The sequence below is a fragment of the Tupaia chinensis genome, unplaced genomic scaffold, assembly GCF_000334495.1.
Source record: "Tupaia chinensis unplaced genomic scaffold, TupChi_1.0 Scaffold000313_1, whole genome shotgun sequence".
NCBI classification, from domain to species: domain Eukaryota; kingdom Metazoa; phylum Chordata; class Mammalia; order Scandentia; family Tupaiidae; genus Tupaia; species Tupaia belangeri.
The window spans coordinates 4,100,457-4,111,119 of record NW_006159806.1 but is presented as its reverse complement, the minus strand read 5'-3'; positions in this window follow the sequence as shown (position 1 = coordinate 4,111,119).

Below are 10,663 nucleotides of genomic sequence, written 5' to 3'. Positions count from 1 at the left end.
GGCGGGCGCGCGGCAGGTTCCTCCTCGTCCCGAAGTTTTAGCAGAGTTAGAGCGCCCGCACAGAGCTGCGTCCGCTCCAGCCGCACCGCGTGGGGTGCGGGGTGGAGGGGTGCGACTGGCAGGTCCCCAGCCCGCTGGCGCGAAGCGGAACTTGGTCACCCCTCTGTGGCTCCAGTCCCCTGCGATGCCTCAGACCGCTGTCCCGGCCGGCGACCCGCCCGCGCTTCCGGCGCCACCGCTTGGAGCTGGGGGGCTCAGGTGCGGGTGCCCGGGGCGTTGGGGGCGTCGGTCCGGCTCCGTGCGACCCTCAGGCTGCCCCAGGCTCTGCGTTGCGCAGCCGGAGAAGTCCTGAAGGAGCAGCTGCCCCACCCAGGACCGTCAACCCGCGGGCAGAAAGGGAGAAGTCGCCCAGCGGGGCGGGACAGGCGCTCAGGGCGCCGGCAGCGAGGAGAAAGTGGCTGGGCCGGCTGGGGGTGGGAGACTGACGCAGAGCTGGCCGCAGCTCCCAGGCGGGGACGGGAGAGAGAAGACCCGGAGGTGACCCGAAGGCCGCGGGCGCTGACCCCGGGAGACCCTCGTGCAGGAAATGGGAAGATCGGAACGAGGCGCTAGTGTGGGCATCGCCTCCCCGCCCGCGGCGAGCCGGCGCTCCCAGCCCACTAGAGTCTCCGCGCCAGGTCCCAGCGTTCGCCCCAGGGCATTGCCTTACTTCACTTTTCTTTCTTTTTTTTAATGTCCTTTCCCTTTCTCTGTTTCTCTCTCCCTCTCCCCACCTCATAAACAATGAAGTGGCATTAACAGGAGACTGGGCAGATGTTCTGCTAATGTTTTCTAGATCGGGATTGATTTGCAAATGCAAATCCAGGTACTCCTGGGGAAAGTCCGCTGCCGGACCCTGAAAAGTAGCTCCTGGCAGAGGGATAGGGCACGTCACTCTGGAGATCAGAGAGAGAAAGGGGAAAAAGCGCTCCCACTTGGGACGAGACTCCTGCCTCACTGTGTACTGCCAGCGTTTAGTCCACAAAGTGCTGCAGGCAAGTCTTGGAGTGCCAGAGCTGTACGCACACGCAGAACCGCCCCAGAGCCTGAGTAACCCAGTGTGCCCCGTGCGCACTCACGCACAAGCTACAGGCAGACGTGGCATGAAAAAGCATTTAACCTTATGTGGCTAGCAATCGGGAACTGTTGAGGTGGAAATTTAAAAAGAAATAAAAAAGGTAGTGTGGGACTTGAGCAAAGAAAGTTATAGGCAGAAAGGAAGCTGGAACGCTGCCACCAATTCCAGAGCCTTGAACTTCAGGGTGTGTTCACTTGTGACTTTATCAGTATTTATTTTGATGAGTAAACAGAATGATTAATAAAGACTTTGACTTGTAGTGTTTAAGGAGGCTAAGATTCCCGTGCCCAGCCCTCTCATATTCCAGGTAGGGAAGTGACACCCAGAGATTAGAAGTCTGCACAAACTGGCTAGAGGTAATAAGGGCTAGGACCCCAGTCCTCAGATTGTCAATTGAGGTACCCCAGGTTGTCCCAAGGAAATTTAAGTTTCAACCATAGAATTTTTAAGCAACAATATTTATTATTTCGTAGTTTTGGATCAGGAATCAATGTGGCTTAGCTCACTCACAAAACTGCAATCAAGTGGTGCCTGAGGCTGTGGTCTCATCTGAAGGCTTGACTGGGGAATGGTCTGTCCCCAAGCTTATCCATATAGTTGTTCCATTGACAAGACTATCGGGAGAAGGGAACCAGGAAACGTAAAGGCAAACAAAGAAATATAAATAACTTCATTAGCCAAAGTGCTCCAGAAAAATAGAACCAACTGGGTATGTATGTGCATACAGACAGATTTATTTTAAGGAATTGGCTCATGTAGTGGTGAAAGTACCAGTCCAAAATCCACAGGGGAGGCTGGCAGCCTCAGGGAAGGGCTGTGATCTGAGTCCAGAGTCCATGGGCTGGGAGCATTTCTTCTGCTTGGGGATAATCAGTCTTCGTTAAGGCCTTCAACTGATTAAATGATTCCCACCCACATAGTGGGGAATAATCTGCTTTATTTAAAATACACTGATTTTAAAATAGTTTTCATTAAGAATTTTTAAAAATTTCTCAGTTTTTCCCAGAAGGCATGTGCATGCACTAGAAAGACAGAAAAAGACAAAAGAGGAAAATCAAGAAAGTACCCCATATGGGGAATAGTCATATCGCAATCTCTTCACTTCCCTTTCTCCATCCTGTCAGGATTGAGGGTCCACAAGTGTGCCTGACATGCTATATTTGAACCAATGGGTTTGACATTTGAACCATAAGGTCAGTCATGTGGAATCTAGCTGCTTCAGTCACCAGGCCACAGAGCCTACCCTATTTTTAAATTTTAATGGACAAATTATAATTATACACACACACATAGAATATAATGTGATGTTTCGATGTAAGTTGAACAGTGTAAGTTGGCTACATCAAGTGAATTAGCATTCTAAATTTTTGTGGTAAGAACATTTGAAATTTACTCTTAGCAATTTTGAAATGTACATATAGTCAATGCTATATTATCATCATTTATACTCATCCTATTGCGTTATAGATCTCAAAAACTTACTCCTTTTGTCTAACTGAAACTATATCCTTTGCAACATCTCCCTATTCCCACCTGATTCCCAGCATCTGGTAAGTATATTCTACTTCTAAGATTTTTATTGTTTCAGATTTCACATATAAGTGAGATCAGGCACTGATTTCATCAGCCCATCAATGAGTAAAAAAAAATGTGGAATATATACACAGTGGAATGTTATTCAACCTTAAAGAGGAAGAAAATTCTGTCATTTGTGAGGTCATGGATAAACCTGGAACACATTATACAAAATCCATTAACTGAAATGTTAATCTCATCCAAAAATACTTTCAGAGAAACATCCAGAATAACTTTGGACCAAATACCTGGGTAACCATAGTCAAGCCACATTAACACATAAAATTAACTAAAACAAATGGACATGTAGCTAGGAGACAGAATAGTTATTAGTTACATGTGGTATTGGATGTTAAATGTTCATAATTTATACATTTGTATTTCTATATAATCACATGAATTATAGCCAAAATATTTTTTTTTTGAGAGGTTTTTGCTGTAGGGCACATACACTCACCAGACAGTCAGAGAGACAGAAAGCAAGAAATCACCCCCCATGGGCGATGGCCACACCACAATCCCTTTTCCTCTCGGGATCTTGGGGGAACACACACACACACAATGCCCGGCGTGAGTTTAAACCACCGGGTCTGGGGCTCAAACCGCAGTTGACTACATGAGAGTCCAGCGACATAGCCATTACTCCAACTACTGGTTCCGCTGAAGTGATTCAATGAGCCAATGCCTGTTATTGTTCAGTATGTTAGTAAAATCTGTGCATTTTGACAATTTGTCCTCAACCTAATGATTCATTCATTTCTTTGAAAGTGCATGTTAGGGAAAAATAGTGAATGGTGGAAAGTACAGTCTTTTAATGCAGTAGATTTGGGTCAAAACTCAGTTCTTCAATTAACCAGCACTCTGAACTCTGGTAGTTTACTATGTAAGCCTGGTCTGTAAAATGAATATAGAAATCATTCTAATGTTTAACTTACAGAGCATTAGGCAGATTCAATGAACTACTAATATAGAACAGTGAGTGCATTTCCTGGAATTTGGTTATCAGTTGCCTCTGCCCACCCCACAAAGCATATCATCCTAAAACTGAAAGTACCAGGATCACATTCCTCTGCATACAGGAATCCTCTGACCGCATTCCAGACAAAGTGAATATTTAACATCTGTTGACTCTTTGAACACTGATGGACACTCAATTATGAGAAACTTCCTCTTTCTGCTGATTGAATCACACATTCATGCAGACAACTTCCATTCAGAACAAGAACATTCTATCTTCCACAATAAGCCTTTCAAATATCTCAAGATAGCCATCCTCTCTCCCCCAGCCTTCCCTTGTTAAGTTTTCACAGTCCTAGTTATTTTAACCATTCAATGTCTGACTTCTCAGTGCACGTGTGATTTGCTCTTCTCTATTTACACCTGAGCCAACATCAACCTTCTTTATAATGTGCCATAAGTGGGGTCCACACCTCACTTGATAACAGGATCCATACCGCTCCTGAAATTACTGTTAGTCTGGTGTAAATAATATTTTTTGTGGAACCACATAAAATATTTATAGTAGGAATAGAAGTTATTATAATAAATTGGTCTTTTTCTACATGCCAGGAAATATATACATTTTATTCTACAAATCAAATTATTTAAGAAATAGGTCTTGGGGGACCAGCAGTTAGCGTAATGGCTATGTCGCTGGACTCCCATATAGTCGACCATGGTTCGTGTCCCGGGCCCGGTGGCTTAAAACTCATGCCGGGCGCATGTGTGTGCATGCCCAAGATCCCACCCAAGAGGAGAACGGAGGAGAAGGGATTGTGGAGTGGCCATCCCCCCTGGGGGGGGGTGATTTGGTGATTTCTCGCTTTCTGTCTCTCTGTCTGTCTGGCGAGTGTATGCACCCTATAGCAAAAACCTCTCCAAAAAAAAAAAAAAAGAAAAAAGAAAAGAAATAGGTCTTGGGCCGGCAGAGGTATGCTGGTTACAACACTGGATTTTCACATGGCCGACCATGGTTCAAGTCTTGAACCTGGTGGCTTGAAAATCACTCTGGAGAGGCCGGCAGATGGCGTGGTGATTAAGAGCACCGGACTCCTACATGGCCATCCATGGTTCAAGTCCCAGACCTTACCTCTTACTTTCTGACCTTCCTTCTTTCTCTCTCTCACTCTGTTCCTCTCTGGTCAAATTTAAAAATAAATAAGTAAATAGATAGATAGATAGATAAATAGAGTTAAATAAAGTGATTCTTAAAAAAAGAAAGAAAGAAAAGAAAATCACACTAGGCATGTGTGCATGTGTGTTCAAATCCCAAGAGGAAGATGGAAGAGAAGGGATTGTTGTCTGGTCATACACCCCTGGGCGGAGTGATTTCTTACTTTCCCTCTCTTTGTCTCTCTCTCTCTGACTCTCTCCAGCAAGCACACATGCCCTATGACCAAAAAGAAAGAAAGAAATGTATCTTTATTTCTCTATTTTTTTGAGAGGTGTTTTGTTTTGTTTTGTTTCGCTGTAGGGTGCATAAGTTCACAAGAAAGAGAGAGATAGAGAGACAGAAAGCAAGAAATCACCACCACCACCACCACCCCCTCCATGGAGATAGCCACACCATAATCCCTTCTCCTCCATTCTCTTCTAGGGATCTTGGGCATGCACACACATACGCACGGCATGAGTTTATGCCACCAGGTCCAGGACTCGAACCATGGTCGACTACATGGGAGTCCGGCGACATAGCCATTACGCCAACTGCTGGTCCCAAGAAATACATCTTTATTTCTAAATAATTCAACCCAACTGGAAATTTCTACATACGTCTCCCATTCTTTAACTAACCCAAGTCCTCTCTTTCACCAGACTTACTACTTTCTTCAGCAGGGCAGGTGGAAGTGTGGTCTTTGACTTACCTATGTCAGTAGACATCAACCTGTCTGGGCTCTGGCCACGGGTCCATGTGGGATGTCTGTCTGGTCAGTGAGACTCCCCCAGGCTTTCGACTCCCTTGATAGCTGTCATCGTTTTCATCAGCCTGGACCCTCCAAGTCCTTCTCTCTCTGTAACCTTGCAACCTTGCCTCCTCTCTGGGTCTCTATCTGAGAGGGAGGGTACAGGGGTCCTCTTGGAAGCCACTTATCTTCCTGTTCTCACAAACACTTTCTCCCCACCCCACTCACCTTTTCTTCTCTCCTCTAACCCGAAGGAGGGGAGAGCTTTTCTTCCTATGTAGTATCTCAATAGTTATTTGCACTTCAAGCCCCCTTGGTTCCCTAGCTTAAAGATAAGAAAAAAACAAGTCCAGATGTTCTGAATGCCTTCTGTTCTCTCTTCTGCCTCACCATTCACAGGAGCTATGAGCATACACCAGCTAAAAGCTAAACCAGGAGAAGGAAAAGGGGAAATACACAAAATAAAAGAGAAAACCAAATGTAATATCTAAAAAAGTTACATTTTCACATATTGTAATTTTTGCAAGTAATTACCATTACTATTTTAAAGAATGGAAATTGAAGTTCAAAATGTCTGATTTACCCCAAATCATACAAGTCCAGCAAGGAGTAGTGGAATCTACACAAAAGTCTGAGTGACTTCCAATGTTATGCTTTTCCTTCATGGCTTTTTGTTACTGTTGGCCCCAAAACGTCTTACTGAACTGTCACCAAGTCAAAGATCTCATCCTGACTAACGCATAAGTTATCTGAATCCTGTCAGGATTTGTTCCACTTGGTCCAGCGTATTGGTTCACAGAAATCAGTCTGAGATTTGGTTCCTTCAGTAATTAATTTTTTTTTAATTTTTTATTATTATTTTAATGTGACCAAAGACAAACAGAGAGAGAGAGAGAGAGAGGGAAAGTGAGAAAGAAGGCTGCCAGGTCCTGGACTTGAGCCATAGTCAACCATATGGGAATCTAGTGCCTTTAACCACCATGCCACTTGCCAGCCCCTCCTTCAGTAATTTTATTAATAATCGTTTACAATATTTTTGTTACATGAAACTTAATAGTATTATTTCCTATATTTGGGTCATAATGAATAGTACTGACCTTCCTACTTCAAGAGGCCTGTTTCCTAACTACACTAAACTATTGAGAATCAGCATTATGGGCACACATTTCTTGCTAATCTATCTTGTCTTATACTCATACCATATATTTTTGTCTTAAATAGAGGCTCCAAATTATTACAGAAGCTTGTATAAATCAAGAAACTCACATAACTTTCATACCCTCTTCATCTACTAATCTAAACATTTTAGTTCCCAACCCAGAACCCAAGTTTGAGGACATGGCTTGTTCTTGATGAGCTCCTACTGGTTCTCAGTATTCACTTCATTGTTTGAAGGGCTTGAAAGCCATCTTGTTTTGATTCCTCTTCCCACAAATCTTTCTTTCCCATGAGAAAATCAGAACAAATAATGTATTTTTTTTTTAAAGTTGACATGATGTATGGGTACAGTTCTTACAGTTTGGTAACAAATGTAGGCCTCTACAAGCTTCATGCATTGAACTTTTTTCATGTACTAGAAGCTCTTTAACCTTCCAGGGATCACATAAAAAACTAAAGATTAACATTATATGAATACTAACATTGATGATAATAACCACCATTCTATGCCTAGGTAAATAACACTTTATTAAGGTAATTATATAAAATACTCCTTTAATCATTACACCAACTATACAGACGTGGAGACGTGACCAACAAAATTTATTTTATTTACTTTTTAAAAAAATTATTTATTTAACTTTATTTATTATAATTACTTTTAAATTTTCTATAGGGGACATGTACTCACTAGAGAGAGATGAAGAGAAAGAGAAAGTGAGAAAGCAAGCCATTAAGTCCAGGACTCGAACTGCGGTTGACCATGTGAGAGTCCAGTGCCATAACCACCATGTCACCTGCTGGCCCCCAGCAAATCAGAATTTAAACTCAGTTGTTTTAGCCACAACATGCAAATTTCTAAACAACCAATTAGCACAGAATTGTACTTGCCTGTAACACTTACACACAGGTTCTAATGTAAATAAAGTCTGAGCAGAAGAAATACAAGGGAAAAAAGACATGGGAAAAGAAAACATAAGCATACAGGTTTTTTTTCACTGTTTCATTACCTTGATTCTTACCAGTTAGAAGGACATAAATTAATGTTTCTGAGAATCTGTGCATATATACATCACTTTTATAAACTTTATAGTCTCAAAATTGGAAAATATTTGTGATTGTATGAAAAATTCAAATACAGTATTTTCTTGAGAAGAAATGCAAAAATGAGAACTCAAGTTGCCCAATTATTAATTTCCCCTTTAGTCATCCATGCATTTGATAAATATATTGAGTAGCGGATGCATGACAAGTAATGTTCTAGGTATTGTTACTGTAGCAGTCCATGCTGGGATTAAGCTCATATTCCACAGGGGGTGTGTAGGAAGGTAGATTGTAACCTGATAAAAAATAGATTGTTGGCGGGGGCCAGCAGGTAGCACGGTGGTTAAGGACGCTGAGCTCCCATATAGCCAACCTTGGTTCCAGATCTGGTCCTGGTGGCTTGCTTTCTCACTTTCTCTCTCTCTCTCTCTCTCTCTCTCTCTCTCTCTCTCTCTGTCCCTCTCTGGTCAAATGAAAATAAATAAATGAATAAAGTTAAATAAAAAAATAATTTAAAAAAATAGATTGTTGGGGCCAACAGGTGGCATGGTGGTTAAAGCGCTGGTTGACCACAGTTCCAATGTTATGCTTTGGAATCCCGGACCTGGTGAGTTGAAAATTATACTGGACATGTGTGCATGTATACCCCAAACCCTGAGAGGAGAATGAAGGAGAAGGGATTACTGCCTGGCCATCCCACCTGGAGATGATTTCTCACTTTCCTTCTCTCTGTCTGTCTCTCTCTTTCTCTGGCAAGCACACTCACCCTATGGCAAAAACCTAAAACAATTAAAAAAAAAAAAAAGATTGCTTATAGGCAGCTCTAAGTTCCGTGAAAGAGCAAAGCAAGAAAGTGTAAGATGGGGATGACAGGTGCTATTTCCTACAGAGTGGTCAGGGAAATCTCTCCCATAAAATGTCATTGAAGAAGAGACTGCAGTTTAGGGGGTTAGATCCTGACAGTGATGTAAAGGAAGACTGTTCCAAAGACAAGCAAGTGCAAATGCCCCGAGGCAGTATGGGTGTGGCCTGCCTGCAAGAGCTAAGGGAACAGAGGCTAGGCTTGATGGAAGACAGCAAGAGTGCTGAAGGTCAAGTCATGTGCCTTATAGACAATAGAACAGGATTGGCATTTTAGTGAAAGATAAATTAGTAAAAGGGATCAGAATATGCTGCCCCTGAATATACTACTTTGGCATAAGGACTATTTTGAGCTAAAGGCAAGTAGAAAGCAGCAAACACAGAAAGTGCTCTCTGTCCTCCCTTTATTTTCTAAAGTCAAAATATAAATCTCCTTTTGTAAGGATGGTCCCCACCCCTTTTCCCATAGCAAGAGTTGGAAAACAACCATTGTCACTGGAAATGGAAAATCAGCAAAAAGATGGGTCTAAACAAACAAACGTTACTAAAAAACAAACACACAAACAAAAAACAGCTTTTCTTCCATTGGTTTTCCACACATATATATAACATCCACAATTTACTTCCCCTAGAAGCTTAAACTCCTTTTCTTATATCTTGTCAGTTCTCCAAATTTAACCCCCTTTGTTAATATGGTAGATAAGCCCTTAAATCTAACCACCTCTTAGGTTAATTATCATTGCATTTTCCCACGTACATGTGTATTGCATGCGTAAATAAATCTGGGGGCTCTTCCCCCCCATTAATCTCTCTTTTTAAAGATCTAATTCACAGGGGTCAGCAGGTGGATGTTGGTTGGGATGCTGGACCCTAACATGACTGATCATGACTCGAGTCCCAGACCGGGCAGCTTGAAACTCACACTAGGTACATGTGTGTGCATGCCCAAAGTCCCAGAATGAAGGAGAAGGGATTACTGCCTGGCCATCCCACCTGGAGATGATTTCTCACTTTCCTTCTCTCTGTCTGTCTCTCTCTTTCTCTGGCAAGCACACTCACCCTATGGCAAAAACCTAAAACAATTAAAAAAAAAAAAAAGATTGCTTATAGGCAGCTCTAAGTTCCGTGAAAGAGCAAAGCAAGAAAGTGTAAGATGGGGATGACAGGTGCTATTTCCTACAGAGTGGTCAGGGAAATCTCTCCCATAAAATGTCATTGAAGAAGAGACTGCAGTTTAGGGGGTTAGATCCTGACAGTGATGTAAAGGAAGACTGTTCCAAAGACAAGCAAGTGCAAATGCCCCGAGGCAGTATGGGTGTGGCCTGCCTGCAAGAGCTAAGGGAACAGAGGCTAGGCTTGATGGAAGACAGCAAGAGTGCTGAAGGTCAAGTCATGTGCCTTATAGACAATAGAACAGGATTGGCATTTTAGTGAAAGATAAATTAGTAAAAGGGATCAGAATATGCTGCCCCTGAATATACTACTTTGGCATAAGGACTATTTTGAGCTAAAGGCAAGTAGAAAGCAGCAAACACAGAAAGTGCTCTCTGTCCTCCCTTTATTTTCTAAAGTCAAAATATAAATCTCCTTTTGTAAGGATGGTCCCCACCCCTTTTCCCATAGCAAGAGTTGGAAAACAACCATTGTCACTGGAAATGGAAAATCAGCAAAAAGATGGGTCTAAACAAACAAACGTTACTAAAAAACAAACACACAAACAAAAAACAGCTTTTCTTCCATTGGTTTTCCACACATATATATAACATCCACAATTTACTTCCCCTAGAAGCTTAAACTCCTTTTCTTATATCTTGTCAGTTCTCCAAATTTAACCCCCTTTGTTAATATGGTAGATAAGCCCTTAAATCTAACCACCTCTTAGGTTAATTATCATTGCATTTTCCCACGTACATGTGTATTGCATGCGTAAATAAATCTGGGGGCTCTTCCCCCCCATTAATCTCTCTTTTTAAAGATCTAATTCACAGGGGTCAGCAGGTGGATG